We start from the raw sequence: 18584 nt of genomic DNA, 5'->3' as shown, positions 1-18584 counted from the left end.
AGCACTTTTGTGAAAATTCTGGGAGCTGTGGCCAACCCGAAGGGAAGTGCCACGAACTGATAATCCTTGTCCATAAAAGTAAACCTTAGAAACTGATGATGATCCTTGTGAATAGAAATGTGAAGGTACGCATCCTTTAGATCCACGGTGGCCATGTATTGACCCTCCTGGATCATTGGTAAGATTGTTTGTATAGTCTCCATCTTGAACGATGGGACTCTGAGAAATTTGTTTAGACATTTTAAATCAAAAATAGGTCTGAAAGTTCCCTCTTTTTTGGGGACTACGAAAAGGTTTGAGTAAAACCCCTGTCCCTGTTTTGGAACAGGACAAATTACTCCCATGGTATAGAGGTCTTTTACACAGTGTAAGAACGCCTCTGTTTTTGTCTGGTCTACAGACAAACGTGAAAGATGAAATCTCCCTCTTGGGGGAAAATTTTTGAATTCCAGTTGATACCCCACCCCTGGGTCACAATTTCTAATGCCCAGGGATCCTGCACATCTCTTGCCCAGGCCTGAGCAAAGAGAAAAAGTCTGCCCCTACTACATCCGGTCCCGGATCGGGGACTGCCCCTTCATGCTGTCTTGGTAACAGTAGCGGGCTTTTTGGCTTGTATACCCTTATTCCAGTACTGGTTAGGTCTCCAGACAGACTTGGAATGAGTAAAATTTCCTTCCTGTTTAGTAGAGGAAGGGAAAGCAGAGGGTACTCCTTTGAAATTTTGAAAGGAACAAAAATGATTTTGTTTACCCCTCATCTTAAGGGGTTTGTCTTGGGGTAGGGCGTGACCCTTACTTCCAGTAATGTCTGAAATGATTTCCTTCAATTCAGGGCCGAATAGGGTCTTACCCTTGAAAGGAATAGTTAACAGTTTAGACTTTGACGATACATCAGAAGACCACGATTTTAACCATAATGCTCTGCGCACCAATATGGCAAAGCCTGCATTTTTTGCTGCTAATTTAGTAATCTGGAAAGCAGCATCTGTGATAAAAGAATTAGCTAATTTGAGAGCTTTAAATAATTTCTTTAGAAGACCCTCTAATTTTTTTATCCATAGGGTCTTTGAAAGCACAACTGTCCTCAATAGGTATAGTTGTACGCTAAGCTAGAGTAGATATTGCTCCCTCCACCTTAGGGACCATTTGCCAGGAGTCCTTGATGGTGTCTGATATGGGAAACATTTTCTTAAAATTAGGACAACAGGCGAAGGTGCTCAAGTTTAAATTTAAAGGACGCTAAGTCCGTATCTGTCTGAGGTAACACATTCCCTGAACCTGAAAGTTCTCCCTCAGACAATAATTCCCTAACCCCCAATTCAGAGCATTGTGAGGGTACATCGGAAATGGCTACTAAAGCATCAGAGGGTTCAGTATTTACGTTAATACCTGGCCTACTGCGTTTACCCTGCAAACCTGGCAGTTTAGATAATACCTCAGTGAGGGTAGTTGACATAACTGCAGCCATACCGTGCAGAGTAAAATAATTAGACGCACTAGATGTACTAGGTGTCACTTGTGTGGGTGTTAAAAGTTGGGACACTTGAAGAGAATTAGATGGCATATCCTGATTCTCTTCAGACTGAGAATCATCCTTAGACATACTTTCATTTCCTAAAATATGTTCTTTACAGTGTAAGGCTCTATCAGTACAAGAGGTACAAAATGTAAGAGGGGGTTCCCCAATGGCTTCTAAACACATAGAGCAATGAGTTTCCTCAATGTCAGACATGTTAAACAAAGTAGTAATAACCACAACAGTTGGTAAACACTTTATTTATTGAAAAAATTAATTTTGTAAAAAACGGGTACTGCGCCTTTAAGAAATAAAAGCGCACAATTTTTTCCAAACACACTTAAGTAGCCTATAAACGTTCAAAAACTATGAATATAAATGCAGAGTTGCCAAAAATTATTGCATCCCAAATGCAAGAGTAGAAATTTACACTTTAGAGGAACATTTAAGCAAAAAAAATTACACTTTGCTAAATAAGACCCCTTGTCTCCTTCAGTGTAAACTAGGCCCCGCCCACAATGGAGGTTGCAATGAAATTTAAACTACCTCATGAGAAACGGTTTCAAACTGCCATGTGGTCCCCAAAAACACAATAAAAGCCATCCTTTTGTTTAACAATATAATAAAGACTTAGTAATATGTCCAGTGTTTTAATGATATGCTGACTTTGAGTGCATAAGTATTAGAAAACAAAACACCAAGGAGTACAGTAACACCCTTTTGCATATAGGACTACTGCTTACCCTGTTCCCACTATGAGGAACCCAATCAGCCAGTTCTGATATATTAACTCTCCTCAGAAATAAAAAGGCTGAAAACATACATCTGCATACCAGGTCCTGCGTGGCCACGCAGGCGCTATTAGAATGATGCTGATTGGCTGCTGTTCATTTCTTCATTTTTTTTTACCTGCAGATGAGCAACAGCGGAGTATAACTTTTTACACAGAACTTGCTGAGGAAATTGTGAGGTAAAATATCTTCCTTTTTTACATAGAGATGCTCAGGTGATATTTTCCTGTCAGCTTTTTACAGTTATACTGCATCAGTTTCAAGTGATTTAGCATATGAGTATTATGTCCCTTAATGTATGTACTACTTTGATGGATCTAATTTTGTAATTTGGAACTTGTCCATATATTGTGAATGTGTGTACAACTTATATTACCTCAATAAAAAGTTTATTAAAAGAACAAAAACAAAACTTTCCAATTTTTTCCATTATTAAATTGTGCAGTCCTTTTATACACACACTTTCTGAGGCACCAGGTCCTACCTTCCTCTCTCCCTTCAAAGTTATGGTTCCATAAGAAATATGCAGCCTAGGTGAATAAATATTGTAAAATTTTTATAACTTTTCACTATTGTTACTTGTATATGTATTCATTGTTTGATTCCAGTATCTAAGGGCTTTAAACTGGAAGAGTTCCTTATGTTTTTAAAAGATTTGACCAATCAGGGTCAGATTGGAGTGCTTTAAGAGCTTGTGTATAGTAATGCTTTTATGGGCCATGAGTATTGCGGTCAGCTGAAATGTGGCAGCCTGCTAGCTAACATAAGAGACGTATTGTTATCTACAGTCCTTTTGCACTTTTGTATTTGCAATTTTATTAGTTTTCTGACAATGAAAGGTAAAGGGATGGTCCCCACCTTAGTCATTTTAAAGTCTTACCTTAGATTAATCTGTAAATAGCACCCCTTTCTATATCATGCAGCAGGAACAGTAAAAAAGTTATTATAAATTGAATATTGTTTCTGGCTACTTTGAAATGGCTGCTCAGCTCCGCCCACTGATGACATCACGATCAGAGCTGCATATTGGCGTCCAATCACAAAAAGCTCACTAGTTGGATTCAAGAGACTGTCAATGCTATTTAGCAGAGTGCCTAGATACAGATTGTGATGTCATCAGTAGGCTGAGCTTGGCAGCCATTTCCAAGGGGCCAGAAACAATATTCATTTTAAAATAACTTTTTACCTTTCCTGCTGCATGATATAGAAAGAGGTGCAGGAGGCTATTTGCAGCTTAATCTAAAGGACAGACTTTAAGATGACTAAGGTGTAGACTATTCCTTTAAGTCTTAAATATACAGAGCTCCCTGCACATTCTTTGCTTCTGAATGACAAGTGTCAAGCAGCAGGTAGCGCTTTGTGCTGCATTATGGCTCCGTATTAAGAGCCCCCAGCTGGTTCCAGAAGTGTTTGCAGACCCTGCCACAGACATGGCAGCGGTTAAGGGGAAACTCCAAGCAAGCACAGCGTAAGCGGTGAAGTTTGGAGTGTAACGTACGCACTCATGTGCAAGTCTAAGTATCGGCTGGTACAAACCGCTGTGGAATGTAAGCTGTAAGGAGGCTAAGCGGCTTGGGATTTGTGATGGAAGCTCTTTGAGCCGACAGAGAAAACAGAATGTAAGTACATTCTTTATATCTTCCAAGTTGGAATAGATGTTAAAGTGAAGGTAAAGTTACCTTGACGCTGATCCCAAATATAATTCTTTGTTCAAAATTAATGAGTTTCATTCATGATTTATTTTTTTTAAATGTATTGTAAATCCAGTATCCGCTGTTTTAATTCCCTTTTTGCCGGTCCGCAAATTCAACCCGTTTTTCTTTTTTTTTCTTTTTTCTGTCTTGGTCACGTTTTTAGATCATCCAGTTGAAAATCTGGCCGTCATTCTGCATACTTGATGATCTGCGCATGCGTTACAATCTAATTCTGTATCTGTGAATACAAAAGAGTTCCTGTTTTGCGCATGCGTACTTGTTTTATTTAGAAATCCACATACAATTCACACGTATTGTATGCGCAGTGGAGATTGAAATCCCCGATTTGTGCATGCGCGTTTACACTGTTCATCGTGAACACGTTTCTGAGATTACGTATAGAGCGGGTGGGACTGCTCTATACGTCACCACACAACATCAGAAAATAGAGGTTGGGAAGAGTTATCGTGGAAACGGTAGGAAAAAATATACAGTATCTCACAAAAGTTATTACACCCTTTACATTTTTGTAAATATTTTATTATATCTTTTCTTGTGACAACACTGAAGAAATGACACTTTGCTACAATGTAAAGTAGTGAGTGTACAGCCTGTATAACAGTGTAATTTACTGTCCCCTCAAAATAACTCCACACACAGCAATTAATGCCTAAACTGTTGGCAACAAAAGTGAGTACACGCCTAAGTGAAAATGTCCAAATTGGGTTCAAAGTGTCAATATTTTGTGGGTCACCATTATTTTCCAGCACTGCCGTAACCCTATTGGGCATGGAATTCACCAGAACTTCACAGGTTGCCACTGGAGCCCTCTTCCACTCCTCCATGACGACATCACGGAACTGGTGGATGTTAGAGACCTTGCGCTCCCCCCCACCTTCCATTTGAGGATGCTCCACAGATGCTCAATAGGGTTTAGGTCTGGAGACATGCTTGGCCAGTCCATCACCTATACCCTTAGCTTCTTTAGCAAGGCAGTGGTTGTCTTGGAGGTGTGTTTGGGGTCGTTATCATGTTGGAATACTGCCCTGCGGCTCAGTCTCCAAAGGTAGGGGGATCATGCTCTGCTTCAGTATGTCACAGTACATGTTGGCATTCATGGTTCCCTCAATGAACTGTAGCTCCCCAGTGACGGCAGCACTCATGCAGGCCCAGACCATGACACTCCCACCACCATGCTTGACTGTAGGCTAGACACACTTGTCTTTGTACTCATCACCTGGTTTCCGCTACACACGCTTGACACCATCTGAACCAAATAAGTTTATCTTGGTCTCATCAGACCACAGGACATGGTTCCAGTAAGCCATGTCCTTAGTCTGCTTGTCTTCAGCAAACTTTTTGCGGACTTTCTTGTGCATCATCTTTAGAAGAGGCTTCCTTCTGGGACAACAGCCATGTAGACCAATTTGATGCAGTGTGCGGCGTATGGTCTGAGCACTGACAGGCTGACCACCCACCCCTTCAACCTCTGCAACAATCCTGGCAGCACTCATACGTCTATTTCCCAAAGACAACCTCTGGATATGACGCTGAGCATGTGCACTCAACTTCTTTGGTCGACCATGGCAAGGCCAGTTCTGAGTGGAACCTGTCCTGTGCAACCGCTGTATTGTCTTGCCCACCGTGCTGCAGCTCAGTTTCAGGGCCTTGGCAATCTTTTTATAGCCTAGGACATCTTTATGTAGAGCAACATTTCTTTTTTTTCAGATCCTCAGAGTTTTTTGCCATGAGGTGCCATATTGAACTTCCAGTGACCAGTATGAGAGAGTGTGAGAGCGATAACACCAAATTTAACATACCTGCTCCCCAATCACACCTGAGACCTTGTAACACTAACGAGTCACATGAAACTGAGAAGGGAAAATGGCTAAATGGGCCCCAATTTGGACATTTCCACTTAGGGGTGTACTCACTTTTGTTGCCAACAGTTTAGACATTAATGGCTGTGTGTGGAGTTATTTTGAGGGGACAGCAAATTTACACTGTTATACAGGCTGTACACTCACTACTTTACATTATAGCAAAGTGTAATTTCTTCAGTGTTGTCACATGAAAAGATATAATAAAATATTTACAAAAATGTGAGGGGTGTGCTCACTTTTGTGAGATACTGTAGATATAAAAACTCTAAATAAAAAAAAAATATATAAAATAAAGTTAGGGATTAGCTTATTGTATGATGAAATAACGCATTGATATCTTCGGATTGACTAAACTTTACTTTCACTTTAATGTTGAGGAATTCTTGATTACCCGTTTTAAGTTTAACACCAAATGGAGCTTATTGAGTGGATTAAAGCTTTGGCGGTTATTTAAAACTTTTTTATTTTTGTCCAGTACAAATTCTATTCACTTTTTCCTCTGACATTACAGATACGGGGAAGCCATGAATAAGAGCCTCTTTCCTTGCTATAGGGTGTGTTCATCTTAAAGAATAAGGAAGTATCCAACTTACTCTGTGTACATTCAAATAATAACAGAATAGTTTAACTTCTGGTTTTTACGTTCCTTTAAACTTCTGGCAATTAAAAAAAGTAACTGCACAGAAAACAGGCGTAGCAAAAGTGGTAATGCTGATTTTCATGTTTTGGGACAAAGTTAAAAGGGAAAGTCTACACCAGAATTGTTATTGTTTAAAAAGATAGATAAAACCTTTACTACCCATTCCGCAGCTTTGCACAACCAATTTCTGCCCGTTTCTAAGCCACTACAGACAGTCTCTTATCACATGCTATTTTACTAGCTTTTCACAAGAGACTGCTAGTTTATGTGGACCATATAGATAACATTGTACTCTCCCCCCTTGCACTAACTGGCTAAAATGCAAGTCAATGGAAATTTTGGAGTAGACTGTCCCTTAAAACATTACTGAAAGCATCAAGGTAACTATAGGAAGTTGAACAATATCAGTGTTAAAAGGGACAGTTTTTATCGTTTTAAAAGATAATCCTTTTATTACACATTCCCCAGTTTTGCATAACCAATACGGTTATGTTAATATAATTTTTACCTCTGTGATTACCTTGTATCTAAGCCTCTGAACACTGTCCCCTTATTTCAGTTCTTTTGATACACTTGCATTTTAGCCAATCAGTTCTGACTCATAGGTAATTCCACAGGAGTGAGCACAATGTTATCTATATGGCACACATGAACTAGCACTGTGTAGCTGTAAAAAAATGTTAAAATGAACTGAGATAAGAAGCGACTTTTAAGGGCTTAGAAATTAGCATATGAGCCTACCTAGTTTTTGCTTTCAACAAAAAAATATTAAGAGAACAAAGAAAATGTGATGATAAAAGTAATTTGGAAAGTTGTTTAAAATTGAATGCCCTATCTGAATCATGAAAGTTTAATTTTCACTACTGTCCCTTTAACCAAAGCATTATTGGTTGTAAATATGTGCTTTATATACTATGCATTCTGGTTATAAATCTGTTAGGAACACTAATGGGAACCCGAGTAGTGCTTACAGAATGGTTATTTGCAGCTATGTTTAAAAAGAAAACACAGCATGTATAGAAGCCATAGTTTAAATTGGAATTAAAATCAAATGTGACGAACACTGTATGTTCTCATTTGTATACCCTGCTCAGTTTCTCTCAGTTGCTGTGGAAACATTAGCTTTTGAGATTTTAAATTGGAAATACATTTTGAATGTCATTGTTTCTTCATGTTTAACATTGAAACCAAATGAAACACTGTTGGATGCTTTTAGATACATACCCCATTGCACGGTATTGATTCTTTATTATATATCACAAACAAGAATCTTCATGTGTCATAAGTGACGTACATTAACATCAACAATGTCTCCATTCGTGTAAAGGGGAAATGCAGATGTGAACCCTTTGCCCTCTATGCTTACTAGGGATGTGTATATGGATCCAAATGCGGAAGGCAGCAGCCACTCACAGTACTTGGCTTCTTTTGGAGCCGGATTTCTTCTTGTGAAAGTTCACACTAAGATCTGTGCAAAGGCAGATCTTAGAATGTTGCACTTTCACAAGAAATGTGGCTTAAAAAACAAGCTGAATGCCACAAACGGCCACCTTCTTCCGCATTTGGATCCTACGAAGGATCCAAATGCACATCCCTAAAGCTAACCAGGATCAGCAAGCCTATCACTTACTAGGTCTAGGAATGATGTAACTGTTCATGCCAAGATTTCATTGTTTATTTGTATTATTTGCAACAAGCTATATTGTGCTTAGAAATTAAGTTATTAGTACGTGCAGATTTTTAGGTTTGAACCTATTTTATTTCTATTGATTTTATTCATGAATTTTTGTTTCAAGGTCCAGGAAAATAAATATTTGAATATGATGGGTCCAAAAAATACCTTTTTACAAGTGGAGAGGTATTTAGTGGTCCTGCTCAAGCGTAAGCTTCACTAGAAGTAATCTTTATGCAAGCGTATTACAAGTTGAAAGTAAAAATTGTGCATGCAAGCGAAACCCAACACACGCTAACCAAAGAACTTTGAATACCGCTATGGTGCATTCTCCCCACAGGCTTCAGTAGAGAGAGTGTGCAGACGGGGAAAAAAACTAACACTTAGTAATCTTAAAGTGCGTTCTGTCAAGGTATATGTGAAGATTAATATATATATTATTATATATTTGGCTATCAGCACCAAATGATTCATTCATTTATAAGACATTAAATCATTTGACTGACCAAAATTCAATCCTCCCCCAATTCTGTTGATTAAACAAGATGGGTCACAAAGTCACTTAAAAAGAAATTGCTTTCAAAGTAATCTTAGAAGGGTCACTTCAAAGAAGGATAGATTGTCAGATAGATGACTCCATACTGTGAATAGAGACGTAAATGTCTAAAACTTTTCATTTAAAGCCTAATGAGATGCTCACAATTTCAAGGAAATGGAAATTAGCATGATGGAGCCTCAAAAGTACATGTCCATATATGGGTTTCCTGCCCATATTCAGACACATATTAAACATGGAGACTTGAGAGCTAAAATTTCAAAATGTTTTTACACACACATATATATATATATATATATATAGCACAGAATGTTTTAGGACTTAAAATGAGCATTCTAACAATAATCTCTTTCATTTCAGGCATCTAAGAAGTACACATAATTGATATTTTAAATGATATCCTGTATATTTTATCCTCTCAAAGAGAGATATACAGAAATGAAATAATCTGTATGGAATAATAATCCAATGTAGATATAATTGTGTGAGAACCACATATATCTATCTATGTATGCGATGTTGAGCGGATGGCTGAAGAAGGAAATTGAATCCAGGATGAGGATATTATGATTTTAAGTTGTTTCATAAAGATATGGTTTTAAATGCATTTTATGTATTATAAGTGGAATAAATTCATGTGTAGTCTTAAAATAATCAGAATAAATAATGTGACATAGTACAGTACATTTGAACATGTAACTTATTAATATAAAGAAATTACACATTTTAAAGAAATGCTTTTAAATGTTAGAAATGATTAAATGAAACTGTTTGTCATGCTGCCCACCAATGGCCAAAATCCAGTATTACAGCCAAAAAGCCTTTGGCTGTTAAAAAAATGAAATTTCCCAGGGCCAATCCGATAAGACCTCCCAGGTATCCAATGAGAAGGGACAAGCACTGTGGGCGTGAACTAGAGCTGCAACAACTAATCGGCATAATCGATAATGAAAATAGTTGTCAACGAATCTCATAATCGATTAGTTGGTTTGCAATTAGCTGTTCTGTGCACAGCACCAGCTGCTTTACTCCAATGAGCTCCTGCACATGGTATTGTGTTTTATGGTTATGCCCTTAGCCTAAAGAACGTCTACAGACATTTACTTTTCACCTTTTTAGGACACTATAAGTTTCTTTTTAAGTTTACAACTACTCCTGGCTTATGTGCAACCCATAAATAAAATAGGAGTCATAATTTGGATTGTTTATATAAAATCAGGTGATTTGGGACTATGCTTTGCATGATATAGTGCCGAGTTTGTTATTTACACCTAGCCCTAGATTGATGGCATTTGTTAAATGAATTGATGTCACTATTACCTGTTTGCACAATTTTTAGCGGATCGCTTGCTATTGTTGATATTTATACTCTATAGATAAATGTGTAAGGCTGTGTCCTTTTACTGATATATAGTCTTTAGCCCTTTTGCCTATTTTATTGTTCTTCCTATTTTTAATTAATTGGAATATGTACCAAATTCAACCTCTGTAAGTATATATCTGTTATTTTTAGAGCGGACTAGATATTTTTCCCCCTAACCTTATAGATGGTTATTTACCACTGCATATAGATATTCAATATATTTTTTATGTTAAAATGAAGTCCAGGCTAACTTTGTTGAGAGTTCCCTTGCATTGGTGGAGAACTAACAAAGATAAATAGCCCACCTTGGTGAAATTGGCATAACCCTATGTATGCTTCTCAACACCATCTGAGTGCTTCTTCTCTGCTGCAGGCAAAAAGAGAGCCAGCCTCAGCTAGGAGCATGTGAACATGTTGACATTTTTGCATTTCAATGTAAAGTTTCTGAAAGAGTGAATAACAGAATGTTATAAACAGTGATAGTCTATCTCTTTCTAGTTCTACCTCTTTTCAAACAGTTTGTGGTTTTGTTTTGCATAATTAAAAACATTTGTTCTGCTGCTTAACAAATTGGACCAACAGTTGTTTTAATGTAAAGTTTTAGTCAGAAGTTTATATTTATAAAACTCAGTATGTGGATTTTATTTTAAATATAGGAAAAAAATCATTTATTTTTTTATCCGATTAGTCGATTAATCGAAAAAAATAAATCGGCCGATTAATCAATTATGAAAATAATCGTTAGTTGCAGCCCTAGCGTGAACGAAAAAGATTGTCAATTATTATATAAGGAATAGCTAAAAGCAAGACGGAGAGTTTTTTTTTTTGGTGATCTGCTTGTCACTAGTTATTGATAACTGGCGGCCATTCTCTTGGGGACACAATCATTTTAAGCAAGGAACTGAAAACTCACCTTGATCTATGCGAAAACCTTCCTTCAAATGAGATGATCTAAAGATATTTGGAAAAGACTGAACTACAAATTGGCTCAAATTGGTGATGTATGATTGTTCTAATTTTTAATATTTTAAACAAAGGTAATTGGTAAGACCATAGTCAAATTGTAGTTAATAGATTTAAAGGGGCACTCAGTATTTTAAATTGTGTTTCATAGTCCTGTATAGTTTATAGTCCTGTATAGTGTTAAGTTTGTCTTTTGTATGCTAAGTAATTTATCTTTGCAAAATATATATACAGGTAGCCCTCAGTTTACGCCGGGGTTAGGTTCCAGAAGGAATGGTTGTAAATCGAAACCGTTGTAAATTGAAACCCAGTTTATAATGTAAGTCAATGGGAAGTGAGGGAGTTAGGTTCCAGGACCCTCTCAAAATTGGCATAAGTAACACCTAATACATTATTTTTAAAGCTTTGAAATGAAGACTTTAAATGCTAAACAGCATTATAAACCTAATAAAATAATCACACAACACAGAATATATAATTAAACTAAGTTAAATGAACAAAAACCATTTGCTAAACAGCATTATAAACCTAATAAAATAATCCCACAACACAGACTTTACTTTCATTTTTCTGAAAACAGTTCTTTCTATGCATTCCAATCTGGACTGGTTTATAGACAGGAAGATCTTGTTCCTTTGCAAGCTGCTCGATAGCTCAGGTCTGGTTAAACTTATTAATTTAAGCTTGCTTGGCTTGCATATCTTTGCTGCAACACAAGCAGACAGCTCCACCTACTGGCTATTTTAATCAATGCACTGCTTCTCAATGCTTTTCAATAGCAGTCACATGACTGAAAAAAAGGTTGTTATTCTGAAACGGTGCAAATTGAACCGTTGTAAACTGAGGGCCACCTGTATATATATATATATATATATATATATATATATATATATATATATATATATATATATATATATATATATATATCTTAGAATTGGTTTTAATTATAAGTAACTAATAATTTATTTCAGCTTAAATAAAGTGACTGTTTACATCAAAAATATATGTATTTTTAGTGTCCTAATTAGAATTGTATTACAATCAATTGTAGCTATATAGCTGATTGTACTGTTTGAATGTTAGTAGCTTATATCTTGGTATTTTAAATGCAGCTCTGATTTGGGAGGCTATCATGAATAAGGCAACTTTTATAATCTTTGAATAACATATTACAATAGTTTAAACACTGTATAGTATTGACTCATATTCTGGTCCCTACAAATATATTTCAATGTGTTTATAAATATTAACTAATAAAAATAATTCAGGAATGTATATTAATTTTATGGTTTTTACTATATGCATATTTTATTGGGGTTTAGTTTAAAGGATAATTATTAAATATATTGTGTTATAACCCGGCCATATACTGACAGTTCGTGAAATATTAAAAATATTTTAAAATAATTAAAAATGACTATACATGTATAATTTTTAATTATTATTTCAAGAATGTGCTTTAGGATTAATTCATCAGGCATGCCTGATAAAATGGCTCTTTGCCAAGAAACGCTATGCATGATCTGGGGGAGCACCTATATGACTCCAGTTTTATCCACTGTTGTTTTTAACTTTGTTTTAATAAACCTACGTTTTAACGATCAGTGTGTACAAGCCTTTCATGTACACAGCAAGTTCCACAGAGTAAAGTGAAGCGTGGTTGGAGACTCTGGAGGAACCCTGGTTGCAGTTACCGGGAATAGGTGAGCTGATATCCCTGAAATTATCAGCCTACAACTACCAACAAATAAGCGTGTTATTTTGAAATGTGAGTAACCCTTTTGCTTCACATATTTTGTACTTCACTTGGGCTACTGATTGATATGCACGAGGCGCCTCTCTTTTGTTTGTTTGATACCATAGATTTGTTCCACTATTTGTGTGATGAGGAGTGCAGCCGTTCCAGCCCTGTCAATTAACGTGTTATCTTGATCATATTGAACAACAGAGTTTGGGGAATGAATTGCCATCATCAAAGGGTTTTGTGTGTTAATAATTGTGCGCCATTGTTTTATCTTTGTTACAGCACCCCCTACAGACCTTGCTGTGTAGACGTCTACAATTTAATTGGCTTTGTTCTCTTGGTAATCTTTGTTGAAACGCAAACATATGTAGGCTCAAAAGGAGCAATGCACTACTGGGAGCTAGCTACTAATTGATGGCTGTGTGTGTGTATATATATATATATATATATATATATAGATATATATATATATATATATATACACATACATACACACACCTGTATATATATATATATATATATATATATATATATATATATATACTGTATATCTTGGCATTGTATTTAGAGATGTATTTAGCTAGTTATTTGTAATGCATTGCTCCTCCTTAAACAAAGGATGCCAAAAGAATGCAGCAACTTTGATAACAGAAGTCATATAAAAAGTTGTTTGAAATTTTATTCTCTATATGAATCATGAAAGAAAATTTTTTTGGTTTGGTGTCACTTTAAACATTTTATTTTAAGATCTGAAAGTATTTAATGTCCCTTTATCTATCAGAAAGTCTATCTATCAGATAGTCTTGATAAAGGCCCAGTTCTTAGGGCCGAAACGCGTTGACATATATGGTAAGCTTCTTTTCAATTACTGACTAAGTTTGAATAGCAGTTTTGCACTATGTTATATTTGTTTTATTACAGGTATATCTTTGAATGAATTGATCCCTGAGACATAGGATCCATTTCTGTATTTTTTCATCGTTTACACACAGGAATAACTTTTTAGGAGCATCTCTTCACATCTTGTATTCACATAAGGGTCACTTTATAAGTGTGTTATTCACTTTAACACATCCTAAATATTCATTTGGATTATTTTTTTACATTTTTTCCTTTTTTTTTTTTTTCATTTTTGTGTACACACATTTTTGATTATTCACGCCCACTTCATCACATCATCTTTTCAGGATTTTTTGGATATTCACAATAATTTTTGAAATTTGATTTGAAAACCACTACGTTTTTCTTTTTTACACACTTCATCATTTCACTGTTTATCGAGGAATATATAAGGATAACTGTTTTAAAATAGAATCTTCATATTGGACATTCACTCTCTGGAAAGAATTTAAAGTTTGGGACCATACTCAGTAAATTGATGTTTTTATATTTATTTTTTATCCAACCATCAACAGCTGTTTTATTGTAATTTATTTTGTGATTAAGATTGTATATTGTTGTGGTTTTTAACCACAATTGTATTGTTTTTTATATAGATATATGCATATTTTATTGTTAATTTTAAGTGGATCCACTTTTGTATCTTGTTTGTATATTTTAGCTATAAGTAGCTTATAAAATATTTTATATACCCCTATAGAATTTCAATATATTTTTTATTTAAATAATCTTGTCACTACTAGTGTCTTAGCCTTTTAGGAGGCGCTCTGTGTATTTATTTTTAGCATTACATTCACTTTTTTGGGGGCGCTGGTACCCACAATACTAGGAGCTACAGACACAAGGTTGAGCGCTGTCAGATTTTAACAGATTTTTAACTTCTATTATCAAATTTACTTTGTTTTCTTCATATAAATTTGTGAAACAAGTAGCAATACACTACATTCTGGTTTCTCAACCTGTGGTACGTGTACCCCTGGGGGTACTTGGGGCATTGGCAAGGGGTACTCCAGGGATTGGCTTTTATTTTATTTTTCCTGATGTAGCTTTTGTAAACATGATATATCAAAGAAAGCTGTGTTTCTCATTTTTACCCTCAAGAACTCCTAACAAGGCAGCGTGGGAGTATTTCTAGCCTTGGTTGGACCACTGCTCAATCACTGATCCGCCCCAGATTGCTACAACCTTAGCATCTGGCTTGTTAGTTACATATGAGGGCTGGAGTTGAGCGTTGCTGATGTCAACAGGAAGTGTATTACTGGGACTAAGTGTCACAGAGACAAGTACCAGATAAATGTACCACTGTGAAATAGATAACGTGCTTCATACGGACGTGTGCCACAGTTAACAAGGACAGATAAACTGTGTATAAATGGTTATTCAGAATAGAAAGATGGTTCCACAAATACTAATTCCCACTTCTTGATTAGAGTTTGAATACTGCTGATTTGCATTCTGAATTCATTGGATATCTTTTTATATCCCTTTCCTGTTTTATACAGTTCAACTACCTTTTCCCGCAGATCATTTGAAAATTATTTTGCTTTCCCCATGACTCAGAATCCAGAAACATTGGTGCAGCACTGGATGAAATATGCAAGGGTCTGTCAGGAGTCCAAAACTCATTTACCTTTTATACACACACACTAATTACAAGCAAACAGATCACAGGTGAGGATGGTTACCTTTAATAGCCATTCAAACCCCTTTGTGTCAAATGGTGTGCATGTTATCAGGCCAAAATCACCAGGGTATGTAAACTTTTGATCAGAGTCATTTGGGTAGTTTCTGTTGTCATTATGATTTAAAAAGAGTAAACAGTTGATTGATAATAAATGGCTTCAGACAAACACTAACCATGAGTGAAAGAAAAGTTTTTGTGTTATCATTCATATTCTCTGAAAAATGGCCAAGAAATCATAAATTCTGCCAGGGTATGTAAATGTATGAGCACAACTGTGTATATGTATATATACAGTATGTGTGTTTTATGTGTTTATTATTCTCTGATGTCATATTGCCAAATATTAATTTCCAGAAAACATAAGCCAAATATCGGATTCCTATATATTTACTACAAGCTTGTGAAATCAAGTAATACACATGATATACATTTTTGTTCATGTGAAAGATCAATATTTGTGCTAAACTTGGGGTACACAGGAAACAGCTGTAAGCCTACATGGATACTTGCTACAAAATGGTTGAGTAACACTGAACTACGTTAGGTGAGCCAATAATAATGACACAAGTAAAGATAAATACGCTAATAGGAGCTTAGGAACACGCACATGTATTTATTATTCTATGGCAGACAGTAATGTTCACAACAATGTGTAACATTGCTATAATTAATGTGACAAACATGTTTGCCAGATGTTTAAACACATGCACGCCCCTGAAATCACCTAGAAATTAGCACAATGGAAAGATATTAAAAATTCCACACTGTATCCATTTTATTTATATTTGGCTTTACTTCACCTTTAACCCTTTCATGACATTGTTCCGATGTAGACAAATTGAAATCACACAATTGTGATATTTCAATTATTGGATTGGATCTGGGGGGCGTCCCTATGACGCTAGGAATGCCCTCCAGCCTGCGATCAAATCCAGGAAGCGCAGTTGGCTTCAGGACAGCCGTTGGCTATGACGTTGTATTCTGTCATAACAGCGCTAAAGTCCAGCACCGTTTTGACGGAATACAACGGCATAACGGTGGAAAAAGGTTAAAAGGACATTGTTGTACACCAGACTGTTTTGTAGATGATCCCTTTATATAACCTCACTGGGGGTGTTTTTGCAGCAATGTATAGTTTTGCTTATTTTTTTAATAACATAGTGCCGATTTACAGACTACTAACCAAGCCCCAAAGTATCAGATGTAGACGCAGGTCTACAGACTCCTGCTACTATTGTTTGTGTAATCTGTCTTTTCATATGCAGGGAAAGGGGGAGTGACTGCTCTTTCTGCTTTCCCAGCCCCTTTCACTAGGTGTCCCAGCCTGACCTCATCAACACTCTTAAACTGGGAGCTTCTAAATACATTTTTAAAAGGTTTTATTCTGGATTTTTAGATCAGTATCGGTGCATATTCTTCTTTATAGTAGTGTCTATTACATGCAGTTATATGAAAATTGGTGTACACAGTCCCCTTAAAAGCAGTTTACCCAACAACTTGCCCTCCTTTAATTAGTTCCCAATGATCCATTTAGCCTGCTGGAGTATGTTAAATTGTATACAAATTGCTCCTTAGCCTTTATTTTGGTATTTGAAATAGCTGATTTAGCCCACAGTATCCATACCTATACTGAAAGTTTATATACCTAAGTATAGGCAATTGAGAAACTATGGAACACAGCCATCAGAAGAAATTATTCACAGTAGGAGGTGGAAGAGATAAAGCTCTAAAATGCTAATTTCCAATTGTTCTTTCTACGTATAGTACAGAGACAGTAATAAGAAAGGGAAGAATTTGAGTGATAAGATAAAATCTGATCTGTCAGCAAGCCAAGCCTATTTAGATGGGCTGTGGTTTCAATGAGCAAATCCGGCTAATTATTTTGCAAATAGAAGCATAAATTAGCAATTTACTATACATTTTATACACTGCAGCTGGTATAACAAGTCATGGGGAACACATTCAGGGAAAAACTATTTTACACAGTGAGCTGTCCCTTTAAGGGCACAACATGATTACATAAGAAGGGCTCTAAAGTGGTAATAACATTTTTAATGCGTGTGATTATGTTAAAGTGCAGGGTTATTGTAAATCCATGCTCACGGGCGAAGAATATTTACTATTGCTTTAAACGTTAAATATAAGAGAGTAAAAATGCTGCTCTCTCGGTAGGATATGTGTGTGCGATTCATTTCAATGTAAAAAGAACAGACAGTGTTGCAGCAAATTGTATTTTTTAGTAGTGTGCTAAACATGCATATTAAAGCTTTCACTTGTTTCATCTCTCTCGAATCTGAACAATGCACCTTATAAGTGGTTATAAATAGAGACACAATCACGCTGTAAAGCTGTGGCGTATTTGCGCAGTTTATGTTAGATACAACCAGCCCCGAGGTTACAGGTTATTTGCCGCGCGCCTTGTTGTGGCTGAGTCAGCGGGGAGGGCGCGCGCACACAAAGGGAGGGCAGATATTGCGCGCTCCAGTATGTGCACACGCAAAGTATGGGGGAGGAGGGAGCTGTCGGGAAGCTGTTCCTGTCGGGTGGAGGTCAGAGGTCAAGCAGAGGGTTAAAGCGTCAGACGGTCGCGGCGCACTAGACGTGCATGTACATATCAGAAAAGCGAGGGCTTTGGTCCAATTTGATACAGCAGGGCGCTTGTATTACCCGCTATCTCCCTCAGTCACAAGCCGGTGCTTAATTGTTTTCCCCCCAAATCACTGGTCTTTCTTACCCGATTCAGAAGAAGAAGAGGACACTGGACCGCTGGTATATGCTGTACGGATACCCGGTAACCTGCTGTCAGTTATCAACCGCACCCGGTTCGCTGCGGGTCAGAGTTCGTGACCCTCCCTCAGCTCCGCCGATCCACGGCTCCTCCCCGTGACCGATGCGTGCACGGTGCCGCGGTGACGTCACGTACGCCACATACGTTCTGACGCACACATGGTGGTGTTGGAGAAGCAGCAGGAAGCGGGTTTGATTAACTTTCTCGCTGCCAGATTCATTGCTGTTATTTAATAGGGGACAGTTCGTCTTTACTGCTAACGCCATTAGGAATATGTCCACTATTGAAGAAATAACATGCCGCGTTTTTCGACTCACACGGAGAGTGTAAACCTCTCTTGTTTTAGTGGAGATTCTGTTTTAAGGGAATGTACATTAAACTTTTTTTT

The 18584-nt window shown here is 36.8% G+C and overlaps 1 protein-coding gene across 2 annotated transcripts in view; it reads right to left on the bottom strand.

Moving 5' to 3' along the window:
- NR2C1 (nuclear receptor subfamily 2 group C member 1) overlaps positions 1-18303 on the bottom strand; it is a 164546-nt gene extending 146243 nt beyond the window's left edge. For both annotated transcript variants that reach the window (XM_053716892.1, XM_053716893.1), the window contains exon 1: positions 18143-18303. The gene's annotated coding sequence lies outside the window, so the exon portion shown is untranslated. The remainder of the gene's footprint in view (positions 1-18142) is intronic.
- Positions 18304-18584: the final 281 nt, after the last annotated feature.

This window comes from Bombina bombina, chromosome 6 (assembly GCF_027579735.1).
Source record: "Bombina bombina isolate aBomBom1 chromosome 6, aBomBom1.pri, whole genome shotgun sequence".
Lineage (NCBI taxonomy): Eukaryota > Metazoa > Chordata > Amphibia > Anura > Bombinatoridae > Bombina > Bombina bombina.
This window is presented reverse-complemented; position numbering and strand designations above follow the sequence as displayed.